The 16,604-nt window shown below is 37.5% G+C and overlaps 1 pseudogene across 1 annotated transcript in view; it reads left to right on the forward strand.

The window, feature by feature from the left end:
• Positions 1–16,604, forward strand: part of LOC149143887 (protein TOPLESS-RELATED PROTEIN 2-like) — a 49,286-nt pseudogene that overhangs the window by 1,283 nt on the left and 31,399 nt on the right. The window contains exons 3-6 of the transcript XR_016263992.1: positions 7,686–8,408; positions 8,563–8,713; positions 8,837–8,927; positions 9,088–9,462. The product of XR_016263992.1 is annotated as a protein TOPLESS-RELATED PROTEIN 2-like (transcript). The remainder of the gene's footprint in view (positions 1–7,685; positions 8,409–8,562; positions 8,714–8,836; positions 8,928–9,087; positions 9,463–16,604) is intronic.

Raw genomic sequence — 16,604 nt, forward strand, 5'->3', positions numbered from 1 at the left:
GAGGTTCTCCCTAGCAGACCTCATGGATTTAATGTCATGGTCCAACCAAGTCAATAGTTACATAAGGTTTCTACTTCAAATATGACCAATCAAAGGATTGAATCATTAGGTTTTAAGGTGGATAGGTTTTGCTAGAGGTATTTTGGGTGATTTCTAGGTTTGAGTTCAAGGGAAAAGGTCCCCAAGGAGACCAAAGCAAGGAATCACAGAGTAAAACCCCAACAAAATAGTTTAAATGATTTATGAGGACAAAGGGTGATGGAGGATAGAAGATTAGTTCCTTAACATACCAATATATTTTGGGGGCATATTGGGCAACACAATTGATGAGAAATAAAGTAGATTTAGCTTCAAAGAACAAAATAGTTTAAATGATTTATGAGGACAAAGGGTGATGGATGATAGAAGACAAATGCCTTAACTTGCCAATATATTTTGGGGGCATATGGGATCAAGGAGCAACACAATTGGGGAGAAACATAGTAGATTTAGCTTCAAATACTAGAGCAAACTAACTTTTGTGCCCTATAGTTTTCACCTAGTGTCCTTCAATCTTCAAAGATGGGATAAGGGAGAGAGAGCTCCGCTTAAGTCATCTCAAAAGAGCTTGTTGAGAGGTCCAAAGATGCTTAGAGCAAATTTACCTTCAAGGACTAGAGTAGACTAACTTGTGTACGCTAGAGGTCTGGGACTAGGGACCCCACAATTTGTAAGGATAAATAAGAGAGGGAGTTTCACATAGGTCACCTCAAAAGAATTAGACGAAAATATTGTTGAAGGAAGATAATGAGATAAAAATACCGACAAAACTATGGTGAATTTTTTAATAACACTTATCCATCAACTTGAACAAGATAAAGAAAAATATCCTACTTGACTTATTATGCATCTATCAAAATTCACTAATAACCATTCATGAAAAAAGTTTATCCACATCAACAAGGCCTTCCTCATCAAGATCTACCAATATCTATCAAGAGAGAACTATCCACATCAGTGCAAACTTCTCATGAAGTCATTCAACTCATCCATCCATAGCCAAAATTATGAAACGAGAGGAATTTTAGAAATTTTAGACTTGCTAAGGGATTTCTTATAGAGGAGGTGCTCAACTTCCCTTGCATTAAAATATTAAATTTCTAGGCTAAAATCCCCTACTCTAGCCTATGGAGGGGCAAAATGCTATCTTCTTTAATTAACTAATATAAAGTATATAATTTGAGGGGGATTCATACCACATGTACAAAGCAAAGGGGCACAAGCCCTCAAAAAGTGACCCATCTCTAATTGTCATAATATTGTTGTCAATGCTATCACCAATGAGATAGCTCTCCTCAACATTGCCCCTTTTTACTAAATCACGTCACTGTTAGCTTTTTTCCACATGCACAATCCATTGTGCCACATATCTGTCCTGTCCATAGCCTTAAGCTGTCTCTATTGCTGCCTTAGGAAACACGAGATCATCAACCTCAGATCACTTCTCAAATGGCATATTTTATGCTATGTTGTAGTACATGAAGGTTATAAAATCTGTCTATACTGTTATTTTGAACTTGCTACGTTCCCTTGAACTTGTCACTGAATCTTACCATTGCTCACTTATCTTAGGCTTGCACTGGGTTTCAACCTACAAGAGGCGAAGATAGCAATTGGACAAGCTGTGATTTATACACATCAATATTTTCATAGGTGACTTGGTCTATAGGTAGAATGCCAAGGTATAACACAACAAATAAAATCACAACAATAGGAAGCACCGACTTCTAAGATTCCCCAACATCAAGTGGAAGGAGGCACCAACCCCCTAGTTTCATCGACTCCAACTGAAAGGATGCACCAACATCCTGCAAGCACCAACTTGCTGCACCAACAACAACTTGCCCTAGCACCACCCTGCCACCCTGAAGTGTTCTGAAGCAGGCACCAAATAGAAGGAGACTTAAATCTCTGCCTTGCACCACCTTACCACCCTGAAGATAAGATATCTGAATATGATAGAGTACGATGCTTAGCCACTGCACTATACAACCACGACTCTAATAGTTGTCCAACCACTGTTATCAATAGTACTGGTATTATTGTTGTCAATACTACTGCTACACTGCACTGCCTCTACTTGAGTCCAACTGTCATAGTACTATTGTCAATGTTATCACGAATGAAATAGCTCTCCTCAATGCTGCCCCTTTTTACAAAATCATGTCATTGTTGGCTTTTTCTCACATGCACAATCCAATGAGCCACAAATTTTTCCTGTACCAAGCCTTTAGCTATCTCCATTGCTGCCTTGGGAAACATGAGATCATCAACCTCATATCATTGCTCAGATGGCATATTTTATGCAATGTTGTTGCAGTACATGAAGGTTGTAAACTCTGTCCAAACTGTTAGTATTTTGAACCTACTACTTTCCCTTGAACTTGTCACTGAATCATATCATTGCTCACTTAGATTAAGCTTGCACTGGGTTTCAACCTACAAGAGGTGAAGATAGCAATTGCACAAGCCATGATTTATACACATCAATCTTTTCACAGGTGTCTTGGTCTATAGGGAGAAGGCCAAGGTATAACACAACAAATAAGGTCACCCCCACAAAGTTACTTGGCCAGAGTCTGTAGGGCCCACAAGGTCACATTAGGATAGGTCTATGTAGTGAAAACTTAAGTATAAGGTATGTGCTGTCACAACAAAGGATAGGTCTGTACCATATATTGACACTTAGAATATACCACAATGAAGCATGTATGATCACACAACAAATACAAAATGACAATACCATGATGAGTATACAAGTCTGCCCTAGTGAATAACAATATATCTCTTTGCTCTAAGATAAACACAAGAGTAGTGCAGTGAATGTCAAAGATAAATATGCCTTTACTTTAGGACAACCACATAGATAGTGTAGGAAAAATACCAAGCACATAACCAATGTACAATAAGAAGAAAATACAGAGTATCCTCAGCCCAGGTTCATGCAATGATAATGTGCAGGGTACCTTCAAACTTAAGAGAAAAAATTCAACATTTTGGACATATCTTGTGCTGCTACATGTTTGCAAATGAGTACCTTGGATTAGATGTAGATCAAGGTACCTTCAAATTTTAGAGATAAAAAAATCACATTTTGGACATATCTCGTGCTGCTACATATTTGAAAACGAGTACCTTGGATCATACCTAGATTAAACTTAGAATATTAACCAGGACAACCCTAAACTTAGCTTAGAAACAACTCTAGACCTCAACCCTTAGAACAAATCTCAACCTTTTGACAACACTGAAACTTGGCCTAATAGACCTGAGTTGACTTAGAATTCGACCCTTTAATAGCTCAACAAATTAGACTTCAATCCGACTCATAACAAACTTCAAACTCGACCTTGACAATCCTTAGAGCTCGGCCTAGAAAAGGCCTTAATCAACAAAAAGTTGATCTTTGATATGTGTTGGATCCATTTACCTATGACTGGATTTATTGAGGTCTTGGTAGTTCACACAAACTCTCCATTTTCCTCTCTTCTTTGGTATGATAACCAATGGAGAAACCCACTCACTGTTGGATATAAGGTAAATATAGCCAACACTCAACAATTTTTAAATCTCTTCTTTAACTATGTCCTTGAGTGTTGGGTTCATTTTTCTTTGGGTTTGGTGGATAGGAAGATAACTCTCTTGCATGTAGATATGGTGCTTACAGATAGTAGGGTCAACACCTTGCATGTCTTAATAATTCCAAGTGAAAACATAATTGTGCGTCCGCAACAAATGAATTAGCTCTGGCTTTTGGCTGGGTTGTAGTTTTTTATTTATGTTAAGAGTTCTACTAGGGTTGATTTCTACAACAACAATAGATTGTTTGAGGATCTTTGCAATAAAATAGTCATCTAGGTACTTAAGGAAGATGGAAGTGTTATTGAGCTTACTATCTCAGAATAAGGTACTATAGTTATCGCTGGATCTTCTGTCTTGAGTGCTTTGTCATTAATATGTTCACTATGTTATCTGATTCGGAGATCAGAAGGATACATACTTTGCATTAAGTTTGTAAGCATTGTGTCTCTAGTGGGTTCCTTCAAATTTAAGGCCCTGTCTATGGTGAGAATTGGATGAAAAGAATCTTAGGGAAAAATCTCTATATTGTCTTGGTGAATTCACAATGGTTCCTCATAATAAAGGAAACAATGGGCAAGGGGATACATGGTAATATTTTGAACTAAGTTGCCATGGTAGATTGTAATTTCTCATGATTTGTAACCAATATGAGCCAGTAGCCAACCAAGGTCTTTCCAATATGATAGGTTAACCACTAAGCCCACTTTTAGTATGTAGCACTGCCCAACATGTTAGGGTATTCTCATGAATTGCTTCTACATCACGATTCAATATGTTGGGTATTCTCAAGAATCCCTTCCCACTTAATAGTGGATTTGCCTACCATTTGAAGAACAGTGGGGATTTGCGTCTCAAGAATCAATAGACATAACTACATCTTCTACGTCACTATCCAATATGTTGGGTATTCTCAAGAACCAGTAAGCATAACTACATCTTCTAGGATCCCTTTCACTTAATAGCGGATCTGCCAACCATTTGAAGAACAATGGCATTTTGCCTTAACATCCTTTGAAGGTTTAACTTCTCCATGATGTCTTTAGTTAAGACATTGATGGCTCCTCCCAAATAAATATAAATGTACTTTGGGATGAGTGTCTTCCTTATGAAAACCTCTACAACATGTCTACCTAGATCAAAGTACCAATATTTCCCAACATAAGGTCAGGAAGCTAGCCTACTAGTTGAGATGATTTTAGTATCTTGCTTCTTTCCTCTTGGGAAGTCAATTATGGCATGGCACATTGTTGATATCTTGCAACAAAAAGATATTGACACATGTTTTTTTCATTCCCCTAAGATATCAATCTCAGATTGAGGCTTAAGTTTGGGCTAATCTAGTCTTTCCGGAAATGTGGGATTTCATATTGTTCTTCAAGTGGAGAAATATTTCAACCTGGATCAAACTGAGTAAGAAGAGAAGGTATTGGATGCTCTTCATTCTTTTGTTTGAAGGTGATTTCTGGATTTGGGTTTTCTATCATTTTTTTGATTGAAATTGCCCCTCACAATCTAAGGTCGTGAGAGAGTAAGTTGAAAGGTCTATTGTTATGTTGTTGTAGACTGGTTGGGCTTGCTATCTGTTGGGATTAGGTGTAGGCTAGGTAGGCAAATTTGGTTGCCTCAAAGGATGTTGTTTTCTAGGCTACTAAGAGGTGGAAAAAATGCTTGTTTTTTGCTTAATTGGCCAACATTGTTGAGGCCTCCATGGTTGTTGGTTTGGCCGTTTTTTGAGTGTGGAATTGAGGGAATGGTAGCAGTTATCAAGAAGGTGTGGGGAAAGGTCAAGGTTGTTGGATCGATAAAGGAAATTGTCAATGCCATTGGCTGGTAGGAAAATTTGGATTATCAACTCTAGGAATTAATACTATGAATGTGGCATTGGTGGCCACAGGTACTTTTCTAATTAACCTAACCTCCAACTCCCTAAGAAGATAATTTCCCATTAGGTTAAAGAAACTCAGAAACAACTCAAGCGTCCACCCATAAAGCCCTAGGCTTTTTTCCCTATTCATTGAAGAAAGAACGAAATAAAGTTCAAAGCTAGAAATTTCTTCAAACATATCTTTATTGTCCTCTGCTGACACTAATCTAGGAAATTGTGTCACCACTTGGATGATGTTTGCTATATTAGCCCTAGTTGGCTCTTGAATATTGTTTTCCAAAGTCTCTAACTAGCTCAACCAAGTCATGGAACCCCTTTATGTCAAGGCCATTTGCATTTTTCATGCTCCAAATAGAATTGATTCTTTTTCTATCAAAGTGATAGAAATACTTGGTGTTCTTTTACCCCAAATCAAGCTAGGTGGCTTTTATCTTCATCCTTCAATCCATATCCTTTTGCCTTAACAGTTTAACCTTCCTTTCCTACTTTCAAGTTCTTTCAATCTCAACAATTCATCATCCTTGAAAATGCCACTATTTTTATCAGAGAATATCAGTCAATTGTTTTAGGATTGAGTCAATGAGTATTATAGTTACTGACGATTGTAACAAAGTAAACAATATGTTGAATGCTCTTTTCATTATGGTGGGGCGTGTTTTAGGTTGAGGGAGAATTGGTCTCTAGTAGTAGGTGAGCCTTACTTATTTCTAATTGATGGATGACTTCACGCGCAAGAATCCAATGTACCCCTGAATTTCAATGCATATAAAAGTGTCTCAAGTTTGAACAATATCGTGGACATCTAAATATCTAATTTAAACATATGAACACCCTTTTCTACCTAGAAACATTTCTTGTATTCCATACATCTAGATGTTAGTTTTTCCAAATTATATTCTCAGTTATCCAATTTTTCAAGTAGGACAAACTGTTTAAAATTTGCCATAACACATTTACCTTTGAATCTAAGAATTCTGTGGGTGGTTAAAATAAGTGTTCTGATAACATCAAGGGACAAATATATCTACAATAGCAATCAAAGAAACATTTTTTATACGAGCTGGATAACGTTGTAGAACATCAATTGTTATGCCCATGAATCCAATGTACCCCTGAATTTCAGTGCATAAAATAAGTGTCTCAAGTTTCAACAATATTGTGGATATCTAAATATCTGATTTAAGATTTCAACCAAGATCCCTTTCTACCTAGCAATATTTATTGTATTGCATGCATCTAGACATCAATTTTTCCAAAATATATTGTCACTTATCAAAATTTTCAAGTAGGACAACTGTTTAGTTCTTTTTTCTTGTTCTTTGGGTTTTCTGCAACCTTGTAAACTATGTTTTGCTGCATCATTTTTTAATTGGGACATGGCAAAACTATATTTTTGATGGGAAAGCAATTTTCTTTCTTGTGAATACATTAATATTAGGCATGCTATCAAATTTTTTGACCTTAAGGCAAGACACGTTTTGGAAGGTTAGACTTCTTTTCAAGGTTTAATTATTTTTAAATAGTCAGGTTTGTCATCCCAATTTGAGGCAAATAGTAAAAAATTGACACAAGTTTAAGTTTCTAAACTCTTATTTATTTTCAATTCACAAGTTATTTTCACCACATTGATATCAACATTTTTAGGAGGGGATGAAGCGGATGGAGATCTGAGTAGATTGAACTTATAAAATATTAGAAAACATGCAAGAAGATATTAGCTAATATCTATATAATTTATTTTTGGTTTGTAGGCTCACATTTTTCTATCATGTTTTGTTTTGTTTTGTTCAATTTAGTATATTTTTGGGGATGCATATTGTGATTAGTGCAAATGTTGTAAATACAACCTTTTGATGATTAGTTATATGTACTTCCTTGTGTAGACTATTGCGACTGCATGTAAGGTAGAAGAAACTTTTGTTCTTCCTCGAGATGTTATAATGTTGGCTTAGGATGTTCTGCAAAAGAGGAACCCTACTGCTGTTGAACATATTGGAAAAAAGTTATGGTTTGGAATGGTGCATAACTTGATGTTGCAACATGTTTTATGTTCTTTTTAGCTAATGAACTTTAAGGAGCTAACATTTTGGATGTATCTTATGGATTCGATGTTTGTGTAGCATTCTTCGTTTGTATTTATGCAGCTTGCTTTGATTTTCAAGAGTGTTATGACTAACAGGGATATGTAGGGATAGGCGGTACTCATGTCAGAGCAGTTTCTTCTTTCCACACTGGCCTTTGCTTTTATTGTGCAACATCCATACAAATACGTTGTTTCTGCAAATCAAGATTTTTGATGTTGCAGAAAATTTTTTGGCACTAGCATGGAATTTTGTGAATAATGGGTGAGTGTTCCAGTCTCTTATCCTTATTCTTCAGTATTTTTTGCCTTTTGGATTGCATTCGTCTTTGGATTTTCAGCAAGATTAGAAAATGGCTTTATGTTTATGGGGATTACAACTCTTTGCATCCAGTGCATGCCTTAACATATTGATGTTGGAGCTATCTTTATTGCTAAGTTTTTTAAGGTTAAACTGCCATTAGATGGAGAGAGGCCTTGGTGGGAGGATTTTCATGCGACTCCGCACTAGCGTGAGGGTTAGCTTATCTGCTTTGATATAATATGGTGTTTTTGCAAAGTGTTCAAGTTTATAATAATGCTCAAACTTTGCATAATGTCATCATATCTAAATGTTTGTTGATTGCTCATACACATCAATTGTTGTTAGGCGAGATATATTTGGAATTAGGGGACTGACAATAAGTGACTTGTCAATTTGGACATGTAGGAATCTACCCACTTCAATTGTTAATTTTTGTGTAGAGGTTAGCAATCAAATGTTGGATTTATATGAACAAACCAAGTCAACATCCAATTCAAATGGCATCAACTCTCCTTAAGGTATGGATAATAAGTTAAATTTTTCATATAACAATATTATATACGTTTAGTTGAGTGAAAAGACCAGATCAAAAGGAATTATTGCAGTAAACATCCATCATTTATTTGTTAGAACTATTTTCTTCACAGCAGCCTGAGTTTGATGATATTGCAGGTAAACAACAAATATAAATCCATGTAATGACAATGCTGCAAGTGATACTGTGCTTGGGCATGTAAATCAAGGTTCAACAATTCCAAAGTCTGTTACAAACTGATAAAAAAAAGCACATCTGAAACAATAAAGAATTCAACTGCCATCAATGGTAAGTTGAGGGATATACAAGAGCATTTTGTCAATGCAAATTCTTGGGTTATTTGTGTTCATTTAAATTAGGCATCTTAATTTGTTTTTTACTTATTTAAATATCAAGTGCAATGCAATGTAGGAAAAGTAACATGGAGGATAATGGATAAAACTATTGAAATATCTATGTGAGAAACACTATATTATAGTGCAGTGAAGAGGTGGTGGTAGAGGTGGGTTCTCTTTTGGTTCAAAGTCCATGCTATTTGCTGTGGAATCATCATATTGGTCTTTGTTTTATATTTCTCATAAGATATTTGGTGTGTATTTAATATTATTTATAAGAATATTTTATGGTCTCTATTTAATACTCTTCTATTTTTTGATGTGCAGGACGTCGTTGATTGCCCATGGACACTTTTTGGGATTGCGAGAAGACTCTATGTCTACTATTTGTTTGTTTTTTTTTTTTTTGGTTTTCTGTTATTGCTATTTGTATATTTTGCTATTGCTTGTTATTCCTTTGTTCTTTTACAGCTATGGCTGTTATTTTTGTTACATTTTGAGCATGGCCATGCTAAATTTTAGTTTGATATTTTGTTTTTCATGTTTGCTTTCCTTTGTTTTGTTTCGTTTTTTCCCCACCTTTGTTCATGGTTTTTGTTTTGAGTTCTAGTAGTGTGGAAATTAAGGCAAGCCTTGATAACACATACTGTGAGTTTAGGGCTGATGAAGATTTAACAGATGTAATGGGCAATGTTAACGAAGGTATGCATGAAGGAATTCACTAGTTTGTTGCTGAATAATTTAATGCTTCCACTTTGTTTTAATTGAACTCTTTTACTACTTATATCATGTGTGTTCATGTAAATATATTATAGAAAACGTGTAAAGGAATGTAATTGAAATCTTCAAGCAGAAGCAAAACTTGCTTCTAATTGAGTAGAATTTGTAGATATGGATGAAACAAAACAAAAATTTCAATCGAAGATGTAACCATACTAGTTTTCATCTATAATTGGGAGGGGTACTAAGCATTATGCCCATACTAGTTTTCGTCTATAATTGGGAGGGGTACTAAGAACTTTGTGCCACTAGAGGGTGTGGGTTTCTTATGTGTATTTGCAGATATGTATGAAACAAAACAAAAGTTTCAACCGAAGTTATGCCCATACTAGTTTTCATCTATAATTGCGAGGGGTACTAAGCACTTTGTGCCACTGGAGGGTGTGGGTTTCTTATGTGTTTATTTCAATCTCACATTTTTAGTAAAACATGACACGTAGAGTTTGTAGATATGAATGAAAGAAAACAAAAGTTTCAATCGAATTTATAACCATTAGTTTTCATCTATAATTGGGAAGGGTACTAAGCATTATGACCATACTAGTTTTCGTCTATAATTGGGAGGGGTACTAAGCACTTTGTGCCACTGGAGGGTGTGGGTTTCTTATGTGTGTATTTCAATCTCAACATTTTTGGTAAAACATGACACATTTGTCTTTACAACTTGATAATACATATGGCTCCTTCATGTTTTTTTCAAGGAGCCACAATCCTCATGGACTTCTTCCATCTTTCTATCATAGAGGAATGCATGTTTGACATGAGCTTACCATAGCTGAGCAATATAATGAACATAAAAAATTTGGCCTTGCACAAAGCTAAGAAAGAGTGCAACCAACTTTAGTATGTGTAGGGTCTATCGAGGGGGTTTGATTTTCTGCCATTTCTTTAATCAAATTTAGTTGGCCCATAATTTGCACACTAACCTATCTCCTATCTTGAGATGAAGCGTCATACTCATCCTACATATGTATTTTTTCCATTTTTCAATCAACTTTCGTTGGGCCTTAGGTCCACGCAGTATAACCTGTTCTGAACCACACAATAACCTAGGAACATAGACTAGCTAAAACCAAAGAGGGTCTCTAACTAGACAAATAGAAGATGAAAGCGAGCCTCAAAAGAAACAAACTCACTAGAAGATTGAAACCATGGCATTCTCTTATTCTCATATGTATTTATTTGGCACTTCCTATGATTCTTCCATCTTGCCACTTCACAAAATAATGTGACTTCTAGCTAATTCTTGCAGAGGGTCAAACAATTTTTAATCCATCTCTTGGGGTTAAGATCCATGATTGTCATATCACGAAGCTGCATGGTTCTTCACCTTACTATGTCACGCTGGTTTGAGGTGCGGGGCCCCACACATTTTTTCTCTCCTGTACTTATGATAGGTGTGACTACTTCCGGTAGCCACTTGTCCAAGCTTTACTACTTTATAATGTTTTTGTTACCCTAGGCAATAACATTAAAATTGTATATCTAAGTAATACCCTTAGAATAACCTAGAAATACAACAACTAAAATGGAACATGGTCTTTTACTAGACAATAGGGAGAAATAAGTATGCAACAAAAGCAACAAATGTATAAAAATATTGAAGCCATCGATTTATCTCCATTCTTAGGACCTTATCCACATGTACTTGCTATGATTCTTCTATTTTGCCACTACACATAGTAATGTGATTTCTAGCCATTAATATTGGTAGAGGGGCAAATAACCTATTTTCGATCCTTCTCTTTGCAGTTAAAATGATATGAGGGTGCATGTTCCTTCCCCTACATGATTGTGATGGTTTAACGTAGAGTGACCACATTTATTTGTCATCTTGCACTCGTGATATATTTCAAGCAGAAAAATCAATTATTCATAATGAACTTGGTTATAGGTAAATTTAATATTAAATAAATCCAATTAAGTTCTCTTTGTAAAATTTGGAAAATATCAGTTTATGACATTTAAGTACAAACATATTTGTATGGAGAGATCTTTAGTCCCTCCCTATCGTCGGGGACTATAGTTTTCACACAACAGTCAAAATTGTTTGAATGTATATTAGTTTGCTTGGTTCAGTCATATTTATCCTAAGTTTTATCAAATTTTAATATTTATTTATTTTATTTATAAAAAATGAATTTATTTTTATATTTTTGAAATTTAAAATCTTTTTTTCATGGGTTCATTCTTACAAGATTTTGACTTAAATCCCCTGAGTATGGGATTTATTTCTACTTGTCAGGAATAATCAATCATTTAAAAAAATGATTTTTGTATTGATTGCTATGTAGACTCATTAAATAATTAAAAAAAATTATTTTTGTATTGATCGCTATGTAGGCTTATTAATAATTATGAGATTGCAAAGCTCCTTGCAATCAATGGTTTGCAATTATATGTATTCCATGTTGTAGGTGAGACATTGCAGTCTTGTTTAGATTGCAGAGTTTGCTACAATTGATGCTCTACATATCATTTTGGTGGATGGGGTGGGCGTGTAGTTTCTCTAACAATTTGTTCTCATAACTAGACCTTCAACTGAGCTGCCGGTAAGTTCCAACATCATCCCAAGCATCCAAGGCATATCCAAAGCCATTAGCGGAGGCAAAGGCACCAACGTCAACATTCCTCCCCGTTCCACCTTTCTTGGTGGAAGCATCCATTACAATGTGCTAATTTCTCAACATCTGGTTCAACCTAGGCATGTCTTGCCTTCCATTGAGACAAGCACATCTACAGTAGTAGCTTTGGTGAGTGCATATGCTTAGGGCAAGGGAACACCCTCTAGTTGCTACGAGAAGCATGATTGAAGATTCAACTGAAAAAAATGAGTGCAATTTTTAATTTGGTGATTGAAACAATCGAGCTAGGTTTTTCTCTTCACAACTACAATTATGTTTACTAGAGCCATTGCCTGAAAGAGAGGAAAAAGAGTTAGACTACTCAATAGAGATTCACAGATCGTAGACCCAAATAGAAGTTAATGGTAGACAAAAAGAAGAGAAGGGGCAAGATTTGACGAGAGGAAGGAGATTTTGGAACAAGAGGAATCAAAGGGAAGACTAGAAGTTACTACTAAATGGATAGGGAGGCTATGGATACTACTTGCCACAACTAGTCCTGCATGCAATGACGTGGAATGAGGAACCACATTGAACTCTTGCATCAAATACACCACTAAACCAATATACATAATTTATGCACACAACATCACATTTATGCACAATGATGTGTAATGAAAGGATCAAATGCTTCTGAAAATCAATAAGCTCATGTCATCTTGATAAACAACTCCGCTACTGATGAATATGCTCAACAAGTGGCATAGACATAGGCAAAGCATCACAAACAGAGAGGTACAACCTTTGCTACTTCGATGGAAATCAAAAATCTCATTCATGTGGAAAGGTAGCTAACTCAATGGATAGTAAATCATAATTGGTTTCCCTGCTTAACAGAGGGAGGTTCCACTATTGAGAGGATTTTACTGAAAATGTTAAGCATTTATAAAGGGGAGACACTTTAGGAGAGAACCCTTACGGGGTGCAATGGTGGAGCAAAGACATACGTAGAGACAAAGATGGAGCAAGGAAAAGGGAGAGGTATGCTAACCTGTTGACGACATAGTATTCAAAACCGGCCTAGCTAACCAGTTACCGATCTAACTGGCCGGTTAGCAGGCCCACCGGTTGGAACCGGTTACCGGTCTAACCGGCTGATTAGCAGGCCCACCGGTTGGAACCAGTCAAAAAACTGGGTTAGACACCCTCTGTGGCCAAAAAAGAGACCTAACTGGTCCTAATCGGTCGGTTTAGGATGGAATTGGCTGGTTTGTATCAAACCGGTCGGTTCCGTCCTAAACTAGCCAGTTACCGGTTAACCCCACCGTGAGCCCAATTAGCGCTTTTTTCAATGTCTTTTTGGGGTTTTGGAGGGAAATTAAGGGTCCTTTCCCTCCAAAAACACCCTCTCAAAGCCTTTAAGAGGCCCTTCTCCCTCTCATTTGTCTCACACATCTCATTTGGAGTGTTTGTGAATTTGCTTGGGAGCTTGGAAAGTGTTGAGTTTTTGCTGGAGTAGTGGAACAACAAAGTTTAAGCTAAGTAGTAGTCATCATGCCTCCAAAAGCCAGAGATACTGCATGGGCTCATTGTGATATGATTGATGGCAAAATGATCTGCAAATAATGCCAAAAATCCATTGAAGGAGGGGGTATTAACAGGTTCAAGCAACACTTGGCTGTGATAGGAGGCCATGTAAAGTCATGTGGAGCACCAAATGAAATAATAGGGCATATTAGGGCAGAATACCTTCAGAAGTTTGAGACTCAAGTCACTGAACCAATAGAGAAGTTTGTGACTGCAAATTTTGGGAGTCGAGACTCAACCAACTGAGTTTGATCATGATGACTCATGAGAAGTTTCAAGTGATAATGTTGATCACTATTATCATATATGTAGAATTGAGTCTTGTAGTAGGCCACTGGCCCCATAGTTTGTAGGCTTTGTTTTTTCACTCTAGAGGCTATTTAGAGCCTCATTTCTTATGTATTTTGTCGATGATATGTGTTGCACTCGATGCCATTTTGATATATTCACCTTTACATGGTATATAAATGAGCAATATTTGCATATTTTGTCTCTATTGGCTTGGAATCATGGTTTTAAATCTTAAAAATTGTTTTTTTCATTAAAAATTAATTATTTAATGTATTTTTCTAAAACTGGTTCGTTTAGACCAAATCAATCTCGCTTAGACCGTTTCCGGTCAGTGAACCGGTTCATTAGGTGGACCGGTCCGGTCACCGGTTCCGGTTTTTAAAACATTGGTTGACGGTGTCGGACCTGCTAACATTCAAGGGATCACCCCAGTATGAAGTCCCAACTAGACCTCACACCATTTGGTGTGGGAGTCCCATCTGGTATGATGGCCCAGTTTCCATTATCTTAAAGATTTGCCTCAACTCTTGCTTGTCAGCACATGAGAGTGGTCTGCTTTGTCTTTCGATAAGTGAGGTTCACGTGCCTGGTGATTGTAAGTGTCTCTTGTGTTAATGGTTCTTTCATCGTAGAGGGGGAGGGTGGGAGTGAGTCCCAAGTTGTTGGTAGTAGTCCCAACTCTACTAGGAACACACAACACAAGACGTGCACAGCTTTCGGCGGAGCATTCCACACGAATGCGATAGTCACAACACATGCGAGTACAATGATTGTTATAGCAAGTTTTATGTGAAAGGTTTGTCTGATGTCCGGGAGAGTAGCCTACACGGGCGAGACAACGTTAACAACATATACAACACATTTTCATTAACATATATGTATTACGACAAGTGAATTAGTTCAAGTGTTAAACACAGGTTACAACAACATGCATTACAAGTGTTAAAGATTAGTCTTACAATAATTGCAATACATGTGTAAAAACGTGCTGGCTTATGAGCAGGCTTCTGAATTAATCAGAAGTTCCAAGACACATCGTTACACCATACATCACTAACCTCGCGTGCGGGACGTTGGAGCCACTACTTACTCCTCTAAGAAAAGATTACAAACTCTCAAGGCTATGTGAGAGGAGCTGAGGTGAAAGTCCCTTGCATGTACAAATGAGGGGGTATTTATAGCCAAGGGTGAAACTAACCCTTGTGGTTGTTCGACTACCCTCATGACTGTTTGACTTCCATGACTTTTCGACTTTACATGACTCTTCGTACAAGTGGGTCCCTTGGACTTCCACGTTTCATTACATTGATTGACAGTATGGCCCATAGTAGAGATGTGGACGACATGACTCATGACATGACTCGACATGACAATGCTGGTACATTCGTGCTGTTGTTGGTGTGCATGTCGAGCTGCAGTGCTGCTGGGTGATGGATGTCCTTATGGTGTGTCACAACTTCACCTCCACATGGCAAAGTGCGCGGAGTCTTCGATGGTCATTGGTTTGCTTGATGTTGCATTCACACATTGCTCCTTGCTTGTATGTTGGTAAGCTTGACAGGTTCGTTCGTTCCTGAAAGGTGCATGTTCGTGCGTCTGTGAACACATCTTGCATGTTTGCTTGTCCGTGCGTCCACGAACAGATCTTTACATGATCATCCATTTGCAGGCACATCTCTTTGCATGCATTGTTTGTTCATCTGTTGGTGAACCTGTCCTTTTGCATGTGCTCCCCTCATTCATCCCATCTGTCGTCGTGCCATGTTTGTTTGTGTACCTGTATCTGCAGTCACTCATGACTAGACGACATCAAATCCAAAAACTTGCTAGTCTACCATGATACATGATCGTTTTGGGTGCAGCCGAATTGGCAACACACTAATGCATAGTGTCAGTGTTGATCTTCAAGTGTGTGCTGGTGGTCATGCGCATCAACTCTCAAATTGCACATTCAGCCCCAATTGGACTTGCTTCTTGTCTTCACCTTGACAAGTGTGCCAAATGGGTGGGATCACATGCATGCGCACAAGTACATGCATGTTGTTGAATTCCCTTGCATACGATCAAGAGCATTGCTTAGCTTGTCTGCTCTGTGCCAGTTGATGGGATGGATCTATAACTTGTGTGGGCGCAATTTCATTCGTCTGTGCATGTTGCGCCCCCTTCTCTACATGTTCCTGCTGCAACTCATATCTCGTCTGTGAAACTCTTGTTCTTCCTTGAGTTGTCGCTTCAACACATGTAACTCCTTCTCAGTTTCTCTCTTTACCATCACGCGATCTTTGTCTTGTCGCATTGTCACCTCGTAGCCTCAATCTCCAAAGCTTCTTTCGTCATGAGTGGATCTACTTTGAACTTCCAGCTTTGCTTCGCCTCTATGCTGTCAACATCCTTCCTCTTGCACTCGCTGCATGCGAGTGTGCTGCCTTTTGCTGTTGCTGATGCTGTTGTTCGTTGTGATGCTGCTGCCATCTTACCTTGATGCCCTTGTCTACAAACAACTTGATGTCTTCATAGGTAGGCAAGTTCATAAACACTTGCTTGACTGCAACCCCCGTTGTGCTTTCAGCGGTGTCCTTTGACTCTGTTCCCTTGAAGGCCATTGTACTTGTGCTATTGAGA

Source organism: Pinus tabuliformis, chromosome X, assembly GCF_031772625.1.
Source record: "Pinus tabuliformis cultivar Carrire ecotype Pingquan chromosome X, CPIR1, whole genome shotgun sequence".
Lineage (NCBI taxonomy): Eukaryota > Viridiplantae > Streptophyta > Pinopsida > Pinales > Pinaceae > Pinus > Pinus tabuliformis.